Genomic DNA, 27,721 nt, shown 5'->3' on the forward strand with positions numbered 1-27,721 from the left:
TGACATTAATTTTAAGCTGACAAAGAATAACATTGAGCCAAATTTAAAAGATAAAATTGCCAAAATAAATATATTAAAATATAAATGACCAAAATTAATTTTAATAATACAATAAAAAAATAAAAATATATTTTAACCTAATCAAATTATATCATTTGTTTGTAAAAGGGTCTAGCTGTGTCGTTAAGTAAAAGTGTACGTGAGTTATTTTAAATTTTTTCACATTATTTTTTTATTTGTATACATAAAAAAAATTGTTACTTTTATTTTTATTTATAAGAAACAAGTTATAGAGTAAATTATATTATAACTTTTTCTTATAAAAAGGAAGGCTAAGTTATAATGTAAAATATAGTATAACTTTTTCTTATAGAAAGGAAGGTTGTATATCATATGTTTGCTTACCGGTTCAACAGACCTGATCATGTTTTTTCCTCGTGCTCCCGCCTTTCAAAACAACTCCCAATCTCCCTCGTTTTCTTTTTCTGTTTGGGAGTAACGAGTTTGTTTGGGAAAATCCACAATTGGAGGGAGCATGTCGCTGAATCTCACAGCAAACACGATTCCGGTGATAATCGGCGGCAACGTGAATGCGAAACTGCTTGTTCAGGTTCTGGACATGGCGCTAATCTCCAACAGCAAAAACTCGCAACAACAGAGATACCGTCTTCTGTTAGAATTATTAATGTCTTATGTGAGAGACATGTGACTTATGTAGGGACTAATAAATAAATAATTAATAATTAAAGACTAAATTGTAATTGGGTTAATTGATGGGAGTAGTGGTTATAAAAGGGGATTAATACCCACTAACGTGAAAAAAGGTCTCATTCCTAACAAAAAAGTGTTCTCTCTCACTCATAGTCATCACGAATGGAGAAAGGCAGAAAGAAAGGTCGAAGGAAGTGAAATCTAATTTCTCTTCTCTTTCATTGATTATTTGTGAGAATCATAGGTTTCAAGATCCTGTTATTTCCTATAATTCTTAAGAATTTTTACATGTGGTATCAGAGCATGTGTTATGAAATTTATGATTCTCCAAGCATGATTTAATTTCTCCCAATTATGCATCAACCCTAATTATAAAATTTAGGAATAATTTAATTTCTCTCAATTATGCATGAACGCTAATTATGAAATTTAGGGATTTTTTCCATTGCAAGTATGAAATCTTATATTGAAAAGAACATGAATGTGTAAAATTATATTATTTTGATTGCATTCAATGAAGAAAAACTTATGATATTTGTACGTAGTAGGTACTTTTGAATTGTATATATTAAATTTGGAGAAAGATTTCAAATTTATCCTTTTGTGCTATCTAATTTAATTCCATGATAATGGTGGCTGGTATTGATATTTTTATCATATAATATGAGAAAGCCATATAATGTGAGAAAGCCATATTACTATGAGCGTAAGTTTCAACTTTTTGAAAAGCACTAGCATGTACGTTACGTTCATTCACTACTAGAAAATACACTTTCAACATCGGTTATTTAGAACATTCTACATCGGTTCTAAAACCGATGTTGAAAGTGACGATGTTGAATGTATGAATGTTAACATCGGTTTTGGAGAACCGATGTTAACATACATATGACAACATCGGTTCTCCAAATACCCGATGTTAAACACAATGAACAATAGCAAAAAAAGTGTAGGCATGATGAACGTTGACATCGGTTTTCCAGTAAAACCGATGTTAATATGTTAGTTTAACATCGGTTTTCTAGAAAACCGATGTTAATGTACGCCCTTAACATCCGTTTTCTAGAAAACCGATGTCAACGTTGATGATGCTTACACTTATTTGGTGTAGTTCTTTGTGTATAACATCGGTTAATTATAAATAACCGATGTTATATTCAAATATTCACATCGGTTATTTATAATTAACCGATGTTAATGTACATAGTTGACATCGGTTATCCACAGATAACCGATGTTAAAATACAAACGCTGACATCGGTTATACACAAAAAACCGATGTTAATATACAAACGTTAACATCGGTTTTCTATTATAACCGATGTTGGTTATGATATTAACATCGGTTTTTGTTAATAACTGATGTTGTTTTCAATATTTTTTTTATATATACTTTCTGTTTTTACAGTAAATCCCAAAATTATACCTGTCAAATGCAATTTCAGGAGGCCCAATTCACAGCAAATAAACATTTTATTCTGCTTTCAAGCAGTTTTAATGATAATAAACATCAAATAATTGATTTATATATTATAAAGAACAATCAACAAATGAATTCAATGTTCTGTTACATAGAAAATGTAAAAATGTTAAAAAATGTCCCTAAATCCTAGGCCTGATCTCTAACTCGGAGATAAAACTGTGCCACTGAATCCGCAATGCTTTTAATCTCTCGGCTCCAATGATCTAGGGTCGTTAAAATACTGCATGATTAAATAAATCATATTAAGTTAATAATGTAATACAAATTATAAATAAATCGATTTTCTTTGAAATAAACTTACCGCTTCCCAATTATTCTAAAACTTCCTAAAATGATGGTGACATCCAGTGCATGACATAGTAGCCGCACTCAGTAGTTCCTTTTTGTCTATTAACTAAATACATAATGAAATTTGGATATTAATTAAAAACTAGTGTACAGACACATAAAGAAATATATATAAGTGGAAGTTTTATGTAAATGACGTACCTTGACGGCAATCCACCTAGCAGGAGCCTTTGATTTAGGCTGTGGAGCATCATCAAGACCCTTGATAGCACTATTCCATATGAGTAACAATTAAAAACTGGTGTTGTACGTTGAGGTATTACAATGCAAATGTATTGAAAAGAACACTAACCTATTAATAATCCCCTTAAGGTAGTTGTCTGGCCTGTTATGCAATGAACAAAACCAGACAACTAAGTGTTCCTTGGGCAGGATGACCACCATCTGCCAATGTCCGCTGCAGTGGAACCTAAAATGGGTTAGTACATTAGTAAACATTAATTAAATTTTGTTATTTTGTGACTTACCCATTTAGGTAGGCTCCAAGATACACATCGCGTTGTGAACTCTGCATCCAACTCTTTATGTAACTTTCAGATTCAAACTGCGATTGCCCAGACCTCTGAATGGACTGAGGCTCGAGGAATCCATAGATATCAGAATTCCCCGCTCGCATACATGTTTCAGTGAGATGCCTGTTTATGTTAAGTCAAAGTTAAATATTTATGAATTGAAAGCCATAACTTAGGTAAATAAAAGCCTTTTATATAAAGACTTACAGAATCCACAACTGTAACACTGATATGCTGAGACATTGACCACCGTGTGCGATTTCGGAGAGGTCTTCGTGCTTTATGTACAGGGGGAAATCTGGATTAACGACCCCGAACACGGTGGCATCCCATCTAACCTGATAAGGCCTCAAGAAAAGCTCTGGGATGGTCAATGTCATCAGATAAAGCGGATCATCGACCTCCGGATCGGGCTTCGGAGGTGGTTTTGGCGGAGACACAACTACCTGTTCATGAAACAAAGTTAAATAGCCTAATTTGAATTAAAAGAAGAAACATATAGTAAGGACAATAAGTACCTGTGTGATAAAGACTTGACCAGATGTGTCGGCCAAGCAAGGAAGGTGTGAAGTGCTGCCCCACTAAGGAAACCTCATCAGTGGGTACAGGAACTGGAGCATCTGCATCTTAACCTCCTCCACACTCACCTTTACTTGGCCAGGCAACAAAGGAGTGTTATGAACAACAGTGGATCCCTCATAAACTCTCCCCATGGCAACCAGGCGGCAGGATCTGCTTCTATGTACAAGCCGCACCTGTTAGAGTCACCCGTCTCAGGATCGTTTCCTGAGGGATCAACACAACTCCCCTTTGTGCTCACTCGAGGACCGGAGGGACCAGGACCAACCAGAGGCTCAGGAGGCATGCAAGTCCTGAGATTGCATCTGTGACTGAAGTGGCTGAAGGATGCCATGACCTGCCTCGTCACTTTCTCTGTGATGGACTCCTCTAGCTGGTCCCTGATCTGCTGAGTCAGCTGCTGTAATTCGTCAGGAGGCAGGGAGGAAGCGCTGCGGGACGTCCGTGGAGCCGATCCAAAGTATTGCTTGATGGTGACACCGGCTCCAGAGCACGGACACGTCCAGGGTGCTCTGGACGTCCAATAGCAGCGGCCAGAACATCCTGACGTCCATGGGGGACGAACGATCCCTGTGTGGCCTGCTCCTCAAACGAATCCTGCACAGAAAACACACAGTGGTACATGGCATTCTCAAAATATTCAAACATAATTGTAATGGTTAGTTGAAAATGACTTACAATCTTCTCAGCGATTTCCTTTGCGGCCTCAGTCGTCATCTCCCCTGTCTTCTTCGTGCGGGCCATCTTCCACTTCACGTGGCGTCTGACCGGGGATGGAGGGTCGATGACGCCATCAACGCTTCCTGACTGTGCAGCTTCCTGCACTTCTTCTTGGTCTTCTCAGCCAGGAGCTTCTGCTCCAAATAATCATAACCCCCACGAGACAAAACGTGGGGGGCAGTATTCTGCTTCTGGATGGCCTGTGCCTTCATGCGCACATCCTGAAAAAATTAAACAATAATGTTTGAAATGGGTAGAATGAAGTATAACAACATCATGTTTAATATGAAAAACAACTTAAATGGCAAGGAACATACCTCCCAAGAAGGGTCTCTGCGAGTCTGGCAAAACTGGGCCCACTTTTCCTTGTTGATGCGTATTTGTCACAGACAGTGTCCTCGACACCGTCCTGATCGGCTGCAAGGGCCCATTTCCTCGTGAGGTCTGATTTAAACTGCCTCCATCTCTCCCCACGGTCTGTAGTAACTTCCTTTTCGTCCTACTGTCAGAAGCCTCTGGGATATCAAATTCCGCCTGACAACATGAAACAAAGTTTATTTGTTACAATAATGAATTTTTTGGCTATTAATTACACAAAATCAAATAAGAAAAGAGAAATACCTGAATATCCTCCCAAATCAGGTCCTTCTGAGCAGTAGGGACCTCCTTCCAGTTCTCGTAGGTGATGTCCACCTTATCACGTGCCACAATCCCCAAATATGTTCTTAATTTCTTCTGTGGGGACCGTCGGCCTTCCCTGTAGCAGGATCAACATGCACCACTGGTCTCTCACACCAGGTGGTCTAGTGGACAACGATCATAGACGTGAGGCTTTGCGTGTCCGCTTCACGGCAGACGTCGAAGCCGATGCGTCCGAAGTAGGAGGAGGAGAGGAGGAGAAGGAGGAGGAGGAGAGTGGAGGCAGGTGGAGAACCCATGATCTTTTATACAATAACATACAAAATTGGATTAATGAAAAGAGGATCAGTCATAAGTTTTTTTTGGAAGGCAAAAGTATAATATTATTAAACAAAACCCCACCACATAAGGAGACAAGACAAATTAACCAAAGGACTCTGAAAGATAGGTAGTTGTGCTTTTTAATTGTGATTTCATCCATGTTTTCTTTGATATTGATTTTCTTAGGACTTCATCCATGTTTTCTTTGATATTGATTTTCTTTTTTGCAGAAAAGAAAGAGGGAACGAGCAACAATTTGAAGGTTGTACATTCAGGAACTAAAGAATTCAAAATAGCTAGTAATAAGAGGGATTTGTTTTTGGGATTTTCTGAGCACCAAGAGCGGCTACGCAAGAAGCTTGCACTTGAGGAGGAAGGATATTTGCAGCTAATGAACAACTTTCTTAACTATTTGTCCTTCAGATTTTACTGTTTTTTTTCTTATATGTAAATATAAATAATATAAGGTTATGCATATGGACATGGTCATTTTTACCCTAACAATCTTAGAAGTAAATATAGACCATGTTTTTACGCATACCCTTATACCATTTATATTTACATATTAGCAAAAAGAAACAGTAAAATCTTAAGGACAAATAGTTAAGAAATTGTTCATTAGCTGCAAATATCTTCCCTCCTCAAGTGCAACTTCTTGGTAGCCGCTCTTGGTGCTCAGAAAATCCAAAAACAAATCCCTCTTATTACTAGCTATTTGAATTCTTTAGTTCCTGAATATACAACCTTCAAATTGTTGCTCGTTCCCCTCTTTGAGAATGAGGAGGATCTTCATAGGACTTCATCCACTGATGTTTGTCGCAGTTTCATCATCCACCACCCTTTTCTTCTGTGCCTTCTCACGTTCATTGTTGTTAAACCCATATTTTTTAATTGTGATTTCATCCATGTTTTCTTTGATATTGATTTTCTTAGGACTTCATCCATGTTTTGACAGCATTTGATTTTCTTTTTTGCAGAAAAGAAAGAGGGGAACGAGCAACAATTTGAAGTTGTACATTCAGGAACTAAAGAATTCAAAATAGCTAGTAATAAGAGGGATTTTTTTTGGGATTTTCTGAGCACCAAGAGCGGCTACGCAAGAAGCTTGCACTTGAGGAGGGAAGGATATTTGCAGCTAATGAACAACTTTCTTAACTATTGTCTTCAGATTTTACTGTTTTTTTTCTTATATTAAATATAAATAATATAAGGTTATGCCATATGGACATGGTCATTTTACCCCTAACAATCTTAGAAGTAAATATAGACCATGTTTTTACGCCATACCCTTATACCATTTATATTTACATATTAGCAAAAAGAAACAGTAAAATCTTAAGGACAAATAGTTAAGAAACTTGTTCATTAGCTGCAAATATCCTTCCCTCCTCAAGTGCAAACTTCTTGCGTAGCCGCTCTTGGTGCTCAGAAAATCCCAAAAACAAATCCCTCTTATTACTAGCTATTTGAATTCTTTAGTTCCTGAATGTACAACCTTCAAATTGTTGCTCGTTCCCCTCTTTGAGAATGAGGAGGATCTTCATAGGACTTCATCCAGCTGATGTTTGTCAACAGTTTCATCATCCACCACCCTTTTCTTCTGTGCCTTCTCACGTTCATTGTTGTTAAACCCATATTTATGTCTTCTTCCCTTCATGTCTTGTTGATCACAACTTTAGCTGAATTTCCCATCTTCAGCATAGATGAATCTCCTGTTTATTGTCCAATGACACACTTTGATGGCATGTATCTCTTTTATCCGTATGGTCTACTGCTTCAGCTTCACAATGCATAAAGCAATCAGAATTTTCCAGTCATCACCAAAGGCTTCTGCATCAGCGTTGACACTCTCCACCCTCTTTGATTTATGCTTCTGTGTTTTCTTCCGTGCTTCCTCCTTATAATTCTCAGATTTATTGGAGGTCCCACTAGAAGGATCAGCACCAATCCGTGCCTGTTCCTCCTCTACCAGCTCAATATCTTTCGTTTCACCTTTGCTTTTGTAAACTACACTGTAATTTACAAAACAAAAGTTGAAAGGAAAATATTGACCTGATAGACGAGGAATAAGCACAGATTGGTGGTGATCGTTCTAGTGCAACCTCGAATAAAGCTGAGATTTATAACGAGGAGGCATGGAAGAAAACACATAAGCATAAACAAAAAGGGTGGAGAGTGTCAATGATGATGCAAAAGCCTTTGGTGATCACTGGAAAATTCTGATTGCTTTATGCATTCTGAAGCTGAAGCACAGACATACGAAGAAAAGAGATACAAGCCATCAAAGTGTGTCATTGGAGAATGAGACAGGAGATTCAACTATGCTGAAGATGGGAGATTCAGCTAAAGTTGTGATAAAACAAGACATGAAGGGAAGAGAGCATAAATATGGGTTTAACAACAATGAACGTGAGAAGCCAGAGAAGAAAAGGGTGGTGGATGATGAAACTGACGACAAACATCAGCTGGATGAAGTCCTAAGGAGGCAAATTGAAACAAAAAACTGATGCCTCAATCAGAGAAAAATGTAGCTGTCACTTACTAGGTTTGGTGACCTCTGTCTCTGCAGAAAATTACATTAGAGATGTTAATCAATTCTCCTTCATCATGATCATTTCGATTAGCATGAACGTCGTCAGCTTCTTCTTCTCCACAACGTTACCAGTGATTTGAGCGGTCAAAGGACTAACATAGGTGTCCATGTATGAATCATCATCTTCTACATTAACACCAATTGTTTTGCCCTGTAGAACCACGCACCACCTTTCATCACAAGGGTCTTGCACGTAAAATACTTGTCTAGCTTGTTCTGCCATGATGAAAGGGTCATTGTGGTAACCAAGTTTCTTTAGATCTACCAGGGCAAATCCTATATCATCGGTGCGCATACCGGTGTTGCTGTCAACCCATTTACATTTGAAAACACATACTGTAAATTTCACATAATTAAGCTCCCAAATTTCTTCAATGAACCCAAAGTAAGGGATGGAAGCTACACAGGGATTGGCGTCATTGACACTAGCAAAGTGTTGAGATTCAGCCCTTAGGGTGACCCCGTTGTTCTGCATTGTACTTTTGTCATCTTGTGCTTTTGTGTAAAATGAATACTGTTTATGTCGTATCCTTGCCAGTTATAACATTTCTTTTAGGCCCATCTGCTAGCTTTCTTAATGTTTCTGAAGCATTCTCATCTGCAAAGATTGTATCTTTAAACCAATCACAAAAAGTCTTGTTATGCTTTTTCAACACCCAATTCTTTGACATTTTCGGATTATTCTGTTTGACTAAAGCTTCATGCTTAACTATGTATGGCAAAACTCATTACTGTTGTTCAAGACATACAAGTGAGCTTGTAACAAATCTTCTACACTTGGAGTGATCACCTGCAGTCCTCTTGAACCCTTACCACCCACTCTGTCATCATGCCGAGACTCAGGAACCCACAGGTTTAGCCTTCTCTAAGTATTCTGAACAAAATTCAATGGCTTCTTTTGCAATGTACCTTTCACAATAGATGCTTCTGGACGATATAGATTCTTTGTATACCCTTTTAAATCTTCATGTATCGCTCAACCGGGTACATCCACCGTAATAAACAGGACCACAACATTTGATTTCTCTGACCAGATGCATAATCAAGTGAATCATGATGTCAAAAAAGTAGGGGGAAAATACATCTCCAACTGGCACATTATAATTGCGACCTCATTTCCAACTCATCAAACATTACTGGATCAATGACTTTGCTACATATAGCATGGAAGAAAAAGCACAGGCGAGTTATCGTTAACCTGACTTTGTTTGGCAAGATGTCTCGTATAGCCACGACTAACAATTGTTGCATGAGCACGTGACAATCGTGAGACTTTAACCCTACAAGCTTAAGCTCTTTCAACTGCACAAGGCTCTTAATATTTGAAGAGTATCCTTGTGGAACCTTCACCCGACGAAGACACTGACAAAAACTTATCTTCTCCTTCTTGGACAAAGTATGGCAGCTGGGGGCAAGTAAAATTTTCTTCCCATCAGACCTTGGATGCAACTGTGATCTTATACCCATATCAGTTAGATCTTGACGGGTATTCAAGTCATCCTTCTTCTTGCCTTGAATGTTAAGGAGCATCCCAATCACACTGTCAAAAACATTTTTCTCCACATGCATAACATCAATACAATGTCTAACGTCAAGATCACACCAGTACGGAAGATCAAAGAAAATGGACCTCTTCTTCCATATGCAACTATGACTTTTATCCTTCTTTTGGGTCTTCCCAAATACAGTGTTCAGGTGTTGAACCCGCTGATATACTTGCTCACCAGTGAACGGTATCGGCGCAATATCATGCTCTTGACTTCCATTAAAAGCTTTTCTCAGTCTTCTGTAAGGATGATTGGGTGTTAGAAAGCGGCGATGCCTACTGTAGACTGTTTTTCTCCCATGTTTCAGTTGTGTGTAACTTGTATTTTCTTCACAGATGGGGCATGCATGATGACCCTTAACACTGTAACCGCTGAGATTCCCATATGTTGGGAAGTCATTAATGGTACAAAAAAGCATTGCACGCATTTCAAACGTCTCCTTGCGAAACGCATCAAACACTACAACCCCCTCGTCCCACAACTTTCTCAGATCTTCAACCAACGGACTTAGATAAACATCAATGTCATTTCCTGGCTGTCTTGGGCCCGATATCATCATAGACAACATCATGTATTTTCGCTTCATGCACAACCAAGGAGGCAAATTGTAAATTACTAGCAGAACTGGCCATGAACTGTGTTGAGTGCTTAAGGTGCCATATGGATTCATTCCATCACTGGCTACTCCAAGTCTAAGATTTCTTGGCTCATTCCCAAAATTCGGATACAAACCATCAATCTTCTTCCACTGGGAGCAATCAGCCGGATGACGGACCATTCCAACAGAAATCCTTCCATTTGCATGCCATGTAAGGTCTTTTGCGTCGTCCTCGTTAGCAAACAGACGCTTAAACCTTGGAATGATTGGAAGATACCACAAAACCTTCGCTGGGGGGCCCTTGTTGGAGTTTTCATCAGAATTGCTTTCCTCTTCATCCTTCACTTTGTACCGTGAAGTCCCACAGACAGGGCATTTGGACATTTCTTGGAATTCATGCCTGTAGAGTATGCAATCATTGGGGCAAGCATGAATCTTCTGATACTCCATACCCATGGGACACAATATCTTCTTCGCCTTATAGTAACTTTTAGGCAGCGTGTTGTCCTCTGGAAGCATATTGTGCACTACCTCAAGCAGTGAGGTGAAACTTTTCTCACTCCACCCATACCTGGCCTTCACATTAACCAGACTTAACACCGCAGACAACAGGGTTAAGGAATTCTTGCACCCTGTATACAAAGGCTTCTTTGAATCACTCTATAATCCTTCATACACAGGGGCGTGTGCTTGTTCAAAACACTCTTGTCCAAGGTCACGAATCATGTCTTCCAAGCGATCTCCTATTTCTACATCAAACGGTTCAGATTGGGACCCAATATGCATGTCAATCACTTCACCATGCCATATCCACATCGTGTAATTCTTCTTCATCCCATCACACAATAGATGGTCCCGTATGTTGTCAAGTAGTTGTCGTCTTCCATTCAAACAGTTGATGCAAGGACAATAATATTTTCCTTCTTCATTCGGTCGACCTCTTTCTAAAGCAAATTGCAAAAACTACTCGACGCCATCCTCATATTCTGGGCTCATGCAACTTTGATTGATCCAACTTCGATCCATCTAAGCAAATCCATGCATGCAAATCTCACTTTTTTATTTATAGGTGTGGCCCTATCCCATTTAGGAAGACTGTCTTTTATGTTAGCCTCAAACGTCATGGTTAGCATTATTTTGGACAATTTGAGTAAATTTCGGCAGCATTTCGCATTGGTCTCCAAGTACACGACATGACATCGGTGAAACGAATTTCACGATAATCAAGTATGCACTTAGAGAACAACTTGAAATGCATTCAACCGAAATTTCATCAAATTAATCAAAATAATAATAACCTGACCGAATGAGTCTAACATAAAAATACAAGTCTCCCCAAACTGTCCAAACGGGCAATTCAAGACTAAATACAATGACTAATGCAAACTATCCGCAAGAATCATTGCATTCAGTCTCAAACGGGAATCTACGGTTCACTCAACATGAACAACAGTTATTTATATAGCAAATTACATTCAGCACATATAACAACATTCATGACATACAAGAACATTCATGACGTACAAGAACATACAAGGACATCAACAGTTGTGTGTGTGTGTGTGTGTGTTTTGTGTTTGTCTCTTTATGTGTGTGTGTGTGTCTGTCTATGTGTGTGTCTGTGACTCAGTGTGTGTGTCTTTGTGTGTGTGTCTGTGGCTCAGTGTGTTTGTGTGTTTGTCTGTCTCTTTATGTGTGTGTGACTATGTGTGTGTGTGTGTGTGTGTTTGTCTCTTTATCTATGTGTGTGTGGGTGTGTGTGTGTTTGTGGTTGTCTCTTTATCTGTGTGTGTGTGTGTGTGTGTTTGTCTCTTTATGTGTGTGTGTGTCTGTCCATGTGTGTGAGTGTGTTTGTGTATGTGTGTGTTTATGACTCAATGTGTGTGTCTTTGTGTGTGGGTCTCTGTGTGTGTCTGTGGCTCAGTGTGTTTGTGTCTTAGTCTGTGTCTTTATGTGTGCGTGACTCTCTGTGTGTGTGTGTGTGTATCTTTATGTGTGTGTGTGTGTGTGTTTGTGTTTGTGTCTGCGTGTGTTTGTCTCTATGTGTGTGTGTTTGTGTATCTGTGTGTGTCTCATTGCAGGGTAGCAAAGGATCATTAAATTGTAAAAATCATGAGCCACATGATGAGGGAAGCAGTATCAAATCAATTCTGCAGCATCTGCAGTATGTGGGTGTGTTTCAGTGTGTGTATGTGTGTCTGTGTTTGTGTGTGTTTCTGTGTGTGTGTGTGTGTGTGTGTTTCAGTGTGTGTGTGTGTGTGTGAGTTTTATGTGTGTGTGTGTCTGTGTGTGTATGTGTTTCTCTGTGTGTGTGTGTTTTTGTCAGTGTGTGTGTGTGTGTGTCAGTCAGTGTGTGTGTGTGTGTGTTTCTGTGTGTGTGTGTGTGTGTGTGTGTGTGTTTCTGTCAGTGTGTGTGTGTGTGTGTGTGTTTCTATGTGTGTGTGTGTGTTTCTTTGTGTGTGTGTGTGTGTGTGTGTGTTTCTGTCTTTTATGTGTGTGTGTTTCTGTGTGTGTATGTGTTTCTGTGTGTGTGTGTGTGTAGGTGTGTGGCTGTGTATGTGTGTGTGTGTGTTGAAGATGCACACAAAGCGATGCAGTGTTAAAAGGGTCAAGAAGTTAGAAGCTGAGCTTAACAAGCTTGAATCTGAAGCTGAACTATCGGGTCTGAAAATCAATTTTGCTAAGAGTAGATTCGGAGCTTTCGGGATTTCTGATCAATGGAAGCATGATGCAGCAAAGTACTTGAACTGCAGCTGCTTAACTCTTCTTTTTGTGTATCTTGGCATACCTATAGGGGCTATTAATGCAACAAAATGGTGAGCTGTGGACCAGAGTTTTGAATTCCAAATATGGTGGATGGAGGAACCTTGATATAAAAGACATCAAAACTTTCAACACTGCTTTGTTAGGAAAATGTAGATGGGAGTTGTTCCAACAGCCCGATGAACCATGGGCCAGGGTTCTATTCTTGAAGTATGGTGGTTGGAGGTCCTTGGAAGAAGGGAAAACAGGTGGCCATGACTCATTTTGGTGGAAGGACTTGATCAGCATCCACAATCTGCAAGAAAATAGGGCACTTAGGAGGGAAATTAAATGGAGGTTGGGCTGTGGTGACAAGTGTCGATTTTGGGAGGACTGCTGGGTTGACAATGATGTACCACTGAAGTTAAAATATCCACGGCTATACTAGATTTCATCTCAGCAGCAGCAGACTATAATGCAGATGGGGAGTTTTTCAGGTGCAGTATGGGAATGGCAGCTTACTTGGAGGCGACCTTTGTTCAATAATGAGATTGCAATGGCGGATGATTTTATCGGAAGAATAGCTCAGAAGGAAATTTCTCCACACAGACCTAATATCTGGTGGTGGAAACCTGACCCAGGAGACAAATTTTCTTCAAAAAGCGCATATGGACTGTTGTGGGGAGATCTAACGAGGATAAATCAGGAGGTGGTTTTTAAGGAACTTTGGAATCTTAAAATTCCACCTAAAGCCTCAGTGTTCGCTTGGCGGCTAGTTAAGGATAGATTACCAACAAAGTTGAACCTTAGTAGGAGGCAAGTGGTGGTGAATGACACGACGTGCCCATTCTGCAGTAGTCATGAGAAGGATGTTGCCCACTTGTTTTTTCACTGCAGTAAGATCCTACCTCTATGGTGGGAATCACTATCTTGGATTGGAATAGCCACTGCACTTCCTCAACACCCAACGAAGCACTTTATGCAGCATGGGCATTAGGTTACTGGGACCACAAAGTCTACTAGGTGGAAGTGTTGGTGGGTTGCAGTAACGTGGACCATTTGGCAACAAAGAAATAGAATAGTCTTTCAAAATCAAGGTTTCAACAGCAGCAAAGTTATGGATGATGCTCTGCTATTACTTTGGTCTTGGCTCAAGTCCAACGAGAAAGATTTTTCAGTTCACTTTAATCAATGGTCTTCCAATCTAACACTAGCTTTCTGTACTTAGCTTGGGAGTTTGGGGGCTGGACTCTTGTAGCATGGGTTAGGTAGCAGGGTGCTATGGTGCTGGCTTTGTTCCTTCAAATAATAATAGGAACCAGCTGGCCCCTAAAATTTGTAATTTCAGTACCACTGGTACTCATTATTAATATATCATATCTATGTTTGCTGAACAAAAAAAAAAATCTTTGTTGATAAAAAAAAACATTTGCTTGCCGATTGATCAAAGATAGAATCCCAACTAAAGGGAATTTACGGAGAAGACAGCTGGAGAAAGGCTTTGCCCAGCCCTACAACTATTGGTCTAGTAATTTATCAACAATATTTTTTTATTAGGGTAGTAGTGCAGGGTTATTGTATTCTATTTAGATTGGCACCTGATTCGTAGGACCTATGGTTCTGCTAGTCTGCTGGTTTCTAACTTGTATATTTAGTACCTTTGGTACTCACAGTTATTAATACATTATAATTTTGCTGATAAAAAAAAACATAATAGAAGACAGAGAGAACGGCAATGGCAGTCACAACATATATATACAGAAGGCATGAACATATCAGTCCAATGAAAGAAAGGTCAAGTAGACAGGCATAGCATAAGTTACAAATATACCAGTAATGCATACAACAACAATTTCAAATTAGTTTTCGAATCAAATATATAAATACCTGAGTTCGAGGCTTCAAAGATATAATCAAAGCGCTTCCACAGCAACGCCAATTAGCAGTAGTAAATGATAACCCTAAAAAAACCATACATAAATTAGCCACAGTGTATTTAAAGCCTTTTATCAACAATATGAGGGTTGTCCAGTATTCAAATAGAGAAGAACCATAATAATGATAATGGGTTTAGCTTTTTTCGTGAGTAATGGAGAAGGAAACTTGTCTACAATAGTACTAGTAGTTGTTTCATTTGCACACTGCACAATTCATAAATGATAAGGGGATCCACAAAATTCAGAAGAAGCTCAATGAAGTGGAGGATTTAGCATCTAATAGAAGCCTATCTGATGATGAGATAAAGGCTAAGAGAGAATTACAACAAGAATTGTGGGAGGCCTCAATAGCTTATGAATCTTTATTAAGGCAGAAATCTAGAGGGAGACAAGTGGAGACATCAACTCAGATCAAGAACAGGAGACAAGTGCAGGCTCTATTCAGACCCAGGAAGCTCTTAAAATGTGGAAAATGATCCAACAATTGGGAGTGACCACTGGAAACAATCAGGATGTCCACCACAGGGAAATTCTACAAAAATTAAGCAGTATGGAAACCAGAGATAGATTGGAAGCTGAGAGGTTGGGAGATAATGATAGGGACCCATGAATATAGCCTCTTACAATGTTAGAGGTTTGGGGAAGGGAGTAAAATGAGCTGCCATAAGGAGATTAATCAACAAAGAAAATATTCAAATGCTATGTCTGTAGGAGACTAAGAAAGATAGCATTGATAGAACATTATGCCAGGCTATATGGGGTAGTGATGAAGTTAAGTGGGAGATGCAACTTGCAATCAATTCAGCTGGTGGCATCTTATGCATGTGGACTGAATCAGTTTTCAAGTTACAAAACAAGGTCACTGGAAATGGTTTCATTCTCTTGGAAGGAGTTTGCAACAGAGAAGACATGAAAATCTGCATTGTGACAGTATACTCTCCCTGTGATATAAATAACAAGAGACTATTGTGGGATTCTGTGAAACAGCTGAAACAAGCCTCTCAAGTAAGACTATGGTGTGTGCTTGGGGATTTTAATTGCATAAGGAACCCGAATGAAAGAATTGGAAAATCAGACAGATTAGTGGGTGATAATAGTATGCAAGAATTCAATGAATGGATTGAAGATATGGAGTTATTGGAGGTTCCTAATGTGGGCAGACAATACACTTGGTTTAGGCCAAATGGTGAATCTAAAAGCAGATTAGACAGGGCATTAATATCCCCTGAATGGAGGGACACGTGGCCAGAAAGTGTGCAGTTCACTTTAGCAAGAAATTTTTCAGATCATTGCCCTATTCTTATTAAAGCTAATAATGTGGATTGGGGTCCTAAACCTTTTAGGATTCTAAATTGCTGGCTAACAGATAAGTCTTTCAAAGATGTAGTCAATCATTGCTGGAATTCTGTCCAAGTTGTAGGATGGGGAGCTTATGTATTAAAAGAAAAAATCAAAAGGCTGAAGGGCAGATTAAAGATATGGAACAAGGAAGAATATGGGGATACTTTTAAAAAAGTTCAGCAACTGGAAGTAGAGCTTAATAAACTAGAGGAGGACACCTTGCATAGACAAATGACTGATCTGGAAATTTCAAGAAGGAAGAAGCTGCAGGAAGATTTGTGGGTGGCTGCCCAAGCCCATGAAACATTACTAAGGCAGAAATCAAGAACAAGATGGCTAAAGGAAGGAGACTGCAACACAAGATTTTTCCATGTCAGGGTGAATGCAAATAGAAATAGAAATAGCATCAAAGGACTTCTCATTGCAGGTGTTTGGACAGATGAACCTAATAAGGTGAAGGAAGAAATCAAAACCTTCTTCTCCAACAGATTTCATGAAGCAGATTTTCAGAGACCTCGAATTGATGGCATCAGCTTCAAATCCTTAGACCATCAGCAGAATTCCATGCTTGTGGCACCATTTCAGGAATCTGAAATTCAGAATGCTGTCTGGGATTGTGGCAATGATAAGAGCCCAGGTCCTGATGGTATTAATTTCAGATTCATAAAGCAGTTTTGGGATACTTTGAAGCATGATATATTTCGATATATTCATGAGTTCCATGCTAATGGTGCTATTCCCCGAGGCTGTAATGCTTCTTTTATAGCTCTCATTCCCAAGATTTCAAACCCACAACATTTGGGAGAATATAGACCCATATCCTTAATTGGGTGCATGTACAAGATAGTGGCCAAGGTGCTTGCAAACAGAATTAGAAGAGTGCTGCCAGCAATAATTGAGGAAACTCAATTTGCTTTCATTGAAGGATCCCAAAAACAGTGGAGGAAAGGCTCAAAAGGATACAGCGCAGATTTTTGTGGGGTGGAGGACTAGAGCAAAAAAGAATAGCATGGATTAAATGGGACCAAGCTTGTATGCCAAAGGACAAAGGTGGGCTGGGGATTAAAGATATTGATAGCTTTAATCTTGCTTTGCTAGCCAAATGGAAATGGAATTATATGCAAGAGAAGGGAGAAATCTGGTCTAGGGTGTTGGAGTCAAAGTATGGGGGCTGGAGGAGCTTGTATGAAGAAGGAAGGGAAGGGCATCAATCTATATGGTGGAAAGATTTAAAACAAACTGTTAATTCAGCACAGCATGGAGACATAGTTCACAGCAACATGAGGTGGAAAATTGTAGGAGGTGATAAGGTCAGGCTTTGGGAAGATAAATGGAATCAGCAGCAGCAACCTCTAGCTGAGAGGTATCCTAGATTGTACCAAATATCTACACAGCAAAACCAAATCATCAGACACATGGGACAGCACATGCAGTCAGGCTGGGAATGGCAATTTCTATGGAGAATATCGCTGTTTGAAAATGAAATTGAGTCAGCAGTCAATTTTTTAAAGGATATTGAAGGTATACACATTCAGCAGCAAGGATCGGATGAATGGGAATGGTTAGGTGATCAAACAAGGAAATATTCCACCCGTAGTGCATACAATCTGATTTTGGAAGCTTCTAAAGGGGGTCAGCATCAGGACTGGTGTAAGGAACTATGGAGGATTAAAATTCCTAGCAAAATTTCTGTTTTTGCTTGGAGGCTAATAAAAGACAGACTACCAACAAGGATGAATCTACATAGGAGACAAGTGCAATTGCAGGATCTGCGATGTCCTTTCTGCAGAGAAGCTGTAGAGGAGGCATCTAACTTGTTCTTCCACTACGTCTTTATCCAACCAATTTGGTGGGAATCGATGTCGTGGCTGAACTTACAAACTGCCTTTCCTCTTGGGCCGAAACAGAATTTTCTACAGCATATATCTATCCAGGCAGCAGGATTAAGGAGTAACAGATGGCGATATTGGTGGATGGCGGTAACTTGGGCTATTTGGAAAACCAGAAACAAAGTTTTGTTTTCAAATGCATAATTTGATGCTAACAGATTGTTTGATGAAGCTGTTTTTTGGACTTGGACTTGGCTAAGACATTTTGAGAAACATTTCTCAACTCATCTTAATCAATGGGCAAGCAATGTTAGTCAGGGTTTTATCATGTAATGGGTGTTACATTTAGAACAAAAGATATGTTCTCCTAATATAAAGGCTGAAACCCTTCATCATTTTCAGATAAGCAGTTCACTTCAGGATATGTTATTGTAAAACAGTATAAGCATAATAACTAAATGCAATACAAGAATATGAGAACTGACGAACCCAGTTACTTTGAATAGGTAACTGTTTTTAATATCAACAGTTACCTATTTTTATAGTCCAAAACAGTTATCAACAGTTACCTATTTTAATCCCACATCATAACATAACTAAATGCAATAACCTATTTTAATATCAACAGTTAACTATTTAAAATAGTTACAAGCATAATTTGCAATAACAGGATATGGGAACTTTTAGAAACTGCCAATACGAGGCAAGTGAATAGTTTATAAACAGTCTGGAAGCATTCAACAATTAAGCGAATAAAATAGAAAACAGAGCAAGCAACCCAGTTCCTTAAATCCACTTGGGTAAAAACATTATCTATACTTAAGCATTACTTGCTCAAGAAACAAAAAATATGTTAAAACAACAATAGTGAAGCCCACTCTGTTGGACAGTAAAATGTTAAAGCAATTGCAGGCAATTTCAAAAACCCTGTGGATCCATCTACAGAAATCATGGTTGATTCTCTGTTATAGTGCAAACAGAATAACACCTTACTAAAAATCATGCAACATTACTTATTACTACCCAGAAAAAATAAAATAGGTCAAATGAAGTATAGAAGTTAGTGTTACCTTGATGAAGAGAACCCAGCAACACACGCACGTTAGCGGAGCCTGTACAATTGTAAACAAAATGTTATCTGATGCACTCCCAATTCGGGTCAAACCACTCACAACGAAACTTAGCATACACGAATTTGACCTACGTACCTCGCGGAGAAAGCTTTGACCTTTGAGCACCGACGACTGTTTCAGCACCCTAGTAGAAACTCTGTATCTAGGGTTTTCTTCGACCCAGGACAATGTGGGTTCTGTGGGGTTCGAGCGACGACAATATGGATTTTCCGGCAGCGTAGGGGGTTCTGTGGGTTCCAGCGACGACAATGTGGGTTTTCCGGCAGTGTAGGGGGTTCTGTGGGTTCGACCAATGACAATGTGGGTGTCGACGGAGCGGTTTCTGGCAGATTTCGGGCGGGAGGAGAAAGAGAACAACAATTTCAGGCAGGAGGATGACAAAGAGAAGAGGTAGGGCAAGGTTTTCGAACGCGCGCGGCTTTTGAAATCTCTATTTTTTTTAACTTATAAACACAATAACATCGGTTTTTTATGGATAACCGATGTTAACTAAATATACTTAACATCGGTTTGGTAAAAACCGATGTTAACATCAAATACATTACATCGGTTTTTTAACAAACCGATGTTAAAATGAACTCCTTAACATCGGCTCCCTCAAAACCGATGTTAACTCTATGAAGTTAACATTGGTTTTGCCCAAACCGATGTTACCATATTCATCTTAACATCATGTTAACATCGGTTTTTTAAATAACCGATGTTAACATGAAGTAGTTAACATCGGTTTTGCTAAAATCGATGTTAAGTAACTCCATTTAATTACAAAAATGCCACTGCGCTTTCGTTAACATCGGTTTTAGCTATAACCGATGTTAATTGGGCGATGTAAAAAGCTTTTTTTTTAGTAGTGATTGCAGGGTATAAATATTATGTAAAGTTGGAAAATGCCATTGTGGCTGCCAGTATCTATTTCTAATGGAGAAAGAAAGCGTGAGTTGCAATTCCAATTCATGGAAAAGTTGCGGCTGCTACACGTAGGTTTCCTAGTAGGGGTGAAGGAATTTTGAAATTGCTATTTGCAACCCATTTTGCTATTTTCAGTCCCACTTGTCTTTTTTTTTTTGAAAATTCTTATTAAATTTGATTAAAGGATTGAAAGTTTATACCCTGTAATTAAATTAACGTGAATGCTTTGAAATTATTGGTAGCAGTAAATATATGTATATGTTACATATTTGTTTGAACGTGTTTGAATGAAAAACACAAATAAATACAAATATTATTTTATGGTCTAGAATGAAATTAATAGAATGACTGTGAATTGTTAATAGCAATAAGTATGTGCAGACTATATATATTTGGTTAGAATTAAATGTATGTTGAATTTGTTAGTCACCAAAGTGGCCAAATTTGTAAGGTTATTTAATTCTAAATTAATGATTATTTTGATTACTCATGGAATAATAGATGTTAAATTATATGATTATTGGTTTATGGGTAATTGAAATTCATTGTTCTAAGATATTTATGGATCATCCAAAGGTTGATTAGTTGTTCTTATAATTAATGAATATAATTGTAGGCGATTTGTGTGTATCATTAGTTTTATTTATATGTCCAAAGGAAATAGATACTACTAATTGGTGCATATTTAATTGCCAAATAATGTTAAAAATTTTATTAGCATCATTATGTTTGTATGTTGTGTGTTGGTGTATCACCCAAAGGAGAACATCAATATACATTGACCGTTATTTGAATGAATCATATGTATGACATGTATTTTATGTCTCAAAACATTTATGTGAATTTTATTATGTAATAGATGTTTTGAATTCATTGGATTCTTATGTATCATCTGTGCCAATTTTAATGGACTTAACTTCTCTAACAGAAATGAGCAAGTCCAATTTCACCTCAGTGTTTTGGATTATGAGCTTGCTATGTTGGAAGAGAAGTTTGTTACTATTATTGATGCTAGTAGCAATGATGAGAAGCCCACTATAAAGATTAGGGAAGATCGGACAGACTTAGCCTAATGTAAATGAGAATGATTGTTGCAAACAGTATTAAGACAACTCTCCCTAAAATCAAAAGTGCTAAAAAGTTTATGTGATTAGTGGGAGAGCACTCTAAAACAGCTGATAAGTCTGTTGCCGGGACATTAATGAGTACATTGACTATCATGAAGTTTGATGGTTCACGTACTACGTATGAACATGTCTTTGAGATGACAAATATTGCAACAAGACTTAAGACCATGGGAATATAATGGCTGTGAATAAGAACTTTCTTGTTCAGTTTATTCTAGACTCATTACCGTATGAGTTTGGCCCATTCTAAATGAGCTATAATACCATGAAAGATAAATGGAATGTGCATGAATTGCACAATATGTTAGTTCAAGAAGAAACGAGGCTTAAGAATAAAGGAAGTCACTCAGTCCATTATGTAAGCCACCAAGGGAATCAAGGAGCTGGAAATAAATTTATGAAGAAGCATGATAAAGGCAGAGGGTAATTAAAAATCAATACTCTTTGCAAATCCAGAGGAAGGTATCAAAGGGAAATAATTATCAATTTTGTAGGAAATCAAGACATTTCCAGAAGGATTACCTAAAGTGAAAGTCTTGATTCGAAAAGAAAAGTGAGCTTAATGCTCATGTATGTTTTGAATCAAACTTAACTGAAGTTTCCCATGATACATGATGGAGTAATTCTAGATGTATGACTCGTGTTTCTAACACTATGCAGAGATTCCTTACAATCCAAACTATAAGCCCAAATGAGAAGTTCGTCTTCATGGGGAATAAAGTGAAAGCTCCAGTGTAAGTAGTCGTGACTTATTATTTAAAACTCGATACTGGACATCATTTAGATTTACTGGAAACTCTTTACGTACCTAGTTTATCTAGGAATTTAGTTTCATTATCTGAACTTGATGTTACTGGATACTCTTTTAATTTTGGTAATGGATGTTTCAATTTATTTAAGCATAATCATCTCATTGGTACTGGTATTCTTTGTGATGGTTTATATAAATTGAAAATAGACAATTTGTATGTTGAAATTGTTTTAACTCTGCATCATAATGTTGGCACTAAACGTAGTTTAGTGAATGAACGATTTGCTTTCTTGTGGCATAAACGTTTAGGTCACATTTCTAGAGAAAGGATGGAAAGATTAATAAAGAACGAAATTCTTCCTTATCTAGATTTTACGGATCTAAATATTTATGTGGGTTGTATTAAGGGAAAACAAGCAAAACATACAAAGAAAGGAGCTACAAGAAGCACTCAGCTTCTTGAAATTGTGCATATTGATATTTGTGAACCTTTTGATGTCAGTTCTTTCAAAAATGAATGATACTTTATCACCATTATTGATGATTATTCACGTTACGGTTATGTCTACTTACTGCCCGAGATTTTTTAGGCAATGGATGCCTTATAAATTTACTACAATGAAGTAAAAAGGCAATTAGACATAAATGTGAAAATTATTAGATATGATAGAGGTGGTGAGCATTACGAAAGATATGATGAAACTAGGCAACACTCAGGTCCATTTGCTAAGCTTCTTCAGAAACGTGGCATTTGTGCACAATACACAATGTTCGGTAGACCACAACAAAATGGTGTATCAAAAAGGCGTAATTGAACTTTAATGGATATGATTAGGAGTATGTTAATCAATTTGACTTTACCCGTATCTTTGTGGATGCATGCCTTGAAAACTACCATGTATTTGTTGAATAGGATTCCTAGTAAGGCAGTTCCAAAGACACCTTTGAACTGCGGACAAATAGGATACCTAGTATAAGGCACCTGCATGTTTGGGGTTGCCAGGCAGAAATAAGGATTTATAATCCGCAAGAAAGAAAATTGGATGCAAGAACAATCAGTGGATATTTCATTGGTTATCCAGAAAAGTCAAAGGGGTATATGTTTTATTGTTCTAATCATAGTATGAGAATTGTCGAAACTGGAAATGCAAGATTCATTGAAAATGATGAAATCAATGGGAGTACAGTTCCACGAGAAGTGGAAATTAAAAAAGTTAGAGTGCAAGTCCTTTTAGCTTGTGCCTCTAGTAGTAAGGTGATTGCTTCTTTTAGTTGTTGTTGTTACAAAATTAATGAAGAGGAGCAACACAATAATGAACCTATGATGCATAATGAACCTATTATGGAAGAACCGCAAGAAGTAGTATTAAGGAGGTCTCAAAGCGAAAAAGAGACCAACTATTTCGAATGACTATGTGGTATACCTACATCAAACAAAAACAGACTTAAGCATTATTGATAATGATCCCGTTTTGTTTTCACAAGCTGTAAGTTGTGATAATTCTAAGAAGTGGTTAAATGCCATGAAAGAAAAGATAAATTCCATGGAACCTAATGGTGTTTGGGACCTTGTAGAATTACCAAAGGGTTGTAAGAGAGTTGGTTGTAAGTGGGTCTTCAAGACTAAACGTGACTCTCATGGCAACCTTGAACATTACAAGGCTAGACTTGTTGCTAAGGGATTTACTCAGAAAGATGACATTGATTATAAAGAGACGTTTTCACCGGTATTCTTTCAGGATTATCATGGCATTAGTAGCCCATTATGACTTGGAGCTACATCAAATAAATGTGAAAACCGCCTTTCTTAAAGGAGATTTAGATGAGAATGTTTATATGGATCAACCAATGAGGTTCTTAGTTGAAGGAAAGGAACACATGGTGTGCAAATTAAAGAAATCAACATACGGTCTTAAGCAAGCTTCCCACCAATGGTATTTGAAGCTTAATGATACCATTGTTTCCTTTGGATTTAAGGAAAATATTGTTGATCAGTGTATATATCTGAGGGTCAGTGGGAGTAAGGTTATGTTTCTAATCCTGTATGTTGATGATATATTGCTTGCAACTAATGATCTTGGTTTTCTTCATGAGACTAAGAAATTTCTCTCTAGAAACTTTGAAGTGAAAGATATGGGTCAGGTAAGCTATGTGATAGGGATAGAAATATTCCGTAATAGATCACAAGGATTGGTAGGTTTGTCTCAGAAAGCATATATCAATAAAGTACTAGAGAGATTCAAGATGGAAAGGTGTTTAACATCACTTATTCTAATTTAGAAAGGAGACAAATTTAGTCTCGCACAATGTCCTAGAAATGATATGGAATGAAAATAAATGAAAGCTATTTTGTATTGCTAGGCCGCTGAAAATGTATTGTGATAATTCTGCAGCAATATTTTTGTAAGAACGACAAGTACTCTAAGGGTACTAAGCACATGAAATTGAAATACTTTGTCGTTAAGGAAGAAGTTCAGAAACAAAGAGTGTCAATAGAATATATTAGCACAAACCTTATGATAGTTGACCCTTTGAATAAGGGATTACCGCCCAAGACATTATAGAACATGTTGAAAGTATGGGCATTATTGTTATTGATGATCATTAAGTGTAATTTATCTTATGCATTTTAGTGATACTCTGAGCTCAATTATGATATGTTTCTGATGACCTGTTCTCTATATTTGCATGCATGTTTGTGTTAGAGTAATGTTAATAGGTTTTGTCTTGAATGAAGACATTATGTTGGACCAATTATGTACTCCTAACTAATGGTCATATTAAGGAGAAGACTAATTTGTAGTGCATGGAAGGGACTATGTCGATTAGATGATGTACAACCGCCATGACTCGAATTGGTTCTTATTCTTAATCATGAAATTATGATGTACCCAATGTATAGAACAATTTAGTCAATTTTTAATGCGCATTATGTTAGTTAATCTATTTATTTATTTAGTCCATAATGTTTATTAATGTCACATGAGCCAAGTGGGAGAATGTTAGAATTAATGTCTCATGTAAGAGACATGTGACTTATGTAGGGACTAATAAATAAATAATTAATAATGAAAGACTAAATTGTAATTGGATTAATTAGGAGAAGTTTCTAAAGGGAACTGCTACTTGATGGGAGTAATGGTTATAAAAGGGGATTAATACACACTAACGTGAAAAAAGGTCCCCTTCCTGACAAAAAAAGTGTTCTCTCTCACTCATAGTCATCACGAATGGAGAGAGGCAGAAAAAAAGGTCAAAGGAAGGGAAATCTTATTTATCTCCTCTTTCAAGGAAATCAAAATACACCAGAGAGAAGTCTTCGAATGGAGAAAGGCATGCATTATTATTTGTTTGTTTATTGATTGTTTGTGAGAATCATAGGTTTCAAGATTCTGTTGTTTCCTATAATTGATAGTCTAGGAAACCCCTTAAGAATTTTTACATCTACTTTCCAACGCCGTTTTTTCTCACCACACAATGCTCGCAACTCAACTCAATGACCGAGTCTGAACCGATCGAGTTCAAAAGGGTTCGATTATTCAGCTTCTCGATTATATATGCATTTCTCTCAAGAACTGCAAGTAATCTCCGCAATTATGTTCGAATTAATAGTGTTGCTATTATGAATTTCAGTTTTTATGTTATTCGAGTTTTAATTTGGTTGGAATTTCACTTCTGAAAGCAAATTTGTCATACCATAATTCTTTTGCTCCTATAAACCCTGACAATTGAAAAAGGAAACGGTTGAATTTTATGTTTCGTGAGTTTTTGCTTCTTGTGAATGGATAATGTGTGAATAGAGAAATGCAATTGTGACCTAATTGAAGATTTGCAAAACCTTAGTTACCATATAGTTCTTAGAGACTTAATGTTTTTGCCAAGGTTTTAAATATCGGTTGCGGTTTCATTGTGTTTGTTGATATTAGGGACAGTTAAAAAACCTTGATGTTGCAGCCGAAATCACGGACACGGACCTTTTTTTTTAAAATTTCATATTGATGGATGCTAAAGAATGAAAGCATGTTGCTGGTTGAATCTTACATCTTCAACTTTAGGTTTGTCATGTAAAATTAATTAATTAATCTATTTTACTGTGTTTTTCGTTACACATGATTGTTGTGATTCTAAACAAGGAAACTATATTGGCTGAGTTTGAGATCATTGGGAATCCGAAGCCATATATGGATTCTGATAAACCGACTGTGAGAGCTTCAGCTGATTGCACTTGGAGAATTTGCCCAGGACTAGTAATAGTTCTGCTGCCCAAAATGCAAAGTCATAATAACACACAGAATTTCAGGCCAACAATTCAACCACCATACCAACCGCCTCCACTTTACAAAGGCTGTGGGCCAGTGGTGAAAAATGAGGTGCCAGCACGCATCGTTCCTAAAGCTGCTTTAAATCCTTATCAATGTCGGTGGGCTATCAAAGCAAGGGTAACTGCTAAAGTGGATCTGCGTCGCTATAATAATGCTCGTGGTGATGGGAACATCTTCTTATTTGATCTGCTTGATTCTGATGGAGGTGAAATACGAGTTCTGATGGAAGTGAAATACGAGTAACATGCTTTAATGCTGCTGTTGATCGCTTCTATAATGTAATTGAGGTTGGTAAAGTTTACATGATATCGAAAGGTAGCTTGAAACCTGCTCAGAAGAATTTCAACCATTTGAAGAATGAATGGGAAATTTTGTTGGAATCAACTTCAACAGTTGAGCTCTGCCCAGATGAGGATGGTTCTATACCTAGATAGCAGTTCTCCTTCAGACCTATCAATGACATCGAGAATGTTGACAATAACTCCATACTGGATGTTATAGTGACATCTGTGAATCCTTCAGTTCCTATCTTGAGGAAGAATGGAATGGAAACCCAAAGAAGAATTTTGAGTCTGAAGGACAGTTCTGGCAGGAGGTTGAACTTACACTGTGGGGCGAATTCTGCAACAGGGAAGGACAACAGCTGCAAGAGATGGTGGATACTGGATCTTTCCTAATTTTAGCAGTCAAAGCTGGGAAGGTGAATGATTTTAGTGGAAAGTCAATAGGTTCTATTTCTACCACGCAGCTTTTCATAAATCCTGATTTTCCTGAGGCTCATAGCCTAAGAGAATGGTTTGATCGGGTAGGAAAAGATTCTGCCTCCCTATCAATTTCTAAGGACATTATTCCTGGAGCAGTGAAGAATAAGGTACGCAAAACTGTGTCTCAAATGAAGGATGAAGGTCTAGGGCGGTCAGACAAGCCAGACTGGATCATTGTAAGGGCTGCTATATTATTCATCAAAACAGATACATTTTGTTGCACAGCTTGCCCTCTGATGATTGGAGATCGCCGGTGCAATAAGAAAGTGACTAGGTCAGGAAACACTAGGTGGCAATGTGATAGATGCAACCAAGAGTTTGAGGAGGGGAAGAGATTATGGAGTACTCAGCAAAGGATCTGTACTTTTTGAAACATAAAGAGCAGGATGGTGAGAAGTTTGGAGAAATAATCAAGAACCGATTCTTCAACTAGTTTATGCTTAGGCTGAAAATCAAAGAGGAATTATACGGTGATGAACAGAAGGTGAAGATTACTGTTGTCAAGGCTGAGAAGGTGAACTATTCTTCAGAGAGTAAATACATACTTGATTCGATTTCCAAGTTTTGTAGGCAGTAATCGTATGGTTCCAGCTTCTTTTAGTACGATAAGCCATACCTATTAGTATTAGTATTCAAGCTTTACATAGAATCGATCATTACTCATTAGTAACTATGAGTTACTGTGTCATTTAGATAGTATCAATTCAAGTTTGAATCTTCTGTTTCTTTTTTTTGTGTGTGGATATATATATGCCTTTATATCACACAGGATATATTCATTGTTCCCTGTGTTACCTCATATTATCGTGTGATCA

General features: G+C 37.8%; 1 pseudogene; it reads left to right on the forward strand.

Moving 5' to 3' along the window:
• The first annotated feature begins 535 nt into the window (after positions 1–535).
• LOC100792271 (replication protein A 70 kDa DNA-binding subunit A-like) lies at positions 536–27,642 on the forward strand (annotated as a pseudogene).
• Positions 27,643–27,721: the final 79 nt, after the last annotated feature.

The sequence above is a fragment of the Glycine max genome, chromosome 9 (assembly GCF_000004515.6).
Source record: "Glycine max cultivar Williams 82 chromosome 9, Glycine_max_v4.0, whole genome shotgun sequence".
Taxonomy (NCBI): Eukaryota; Viridiplantae; Streptophyta; class Magnoliopsida; order Fabales; family Fabaceae; genus Glycine; species Glycine max.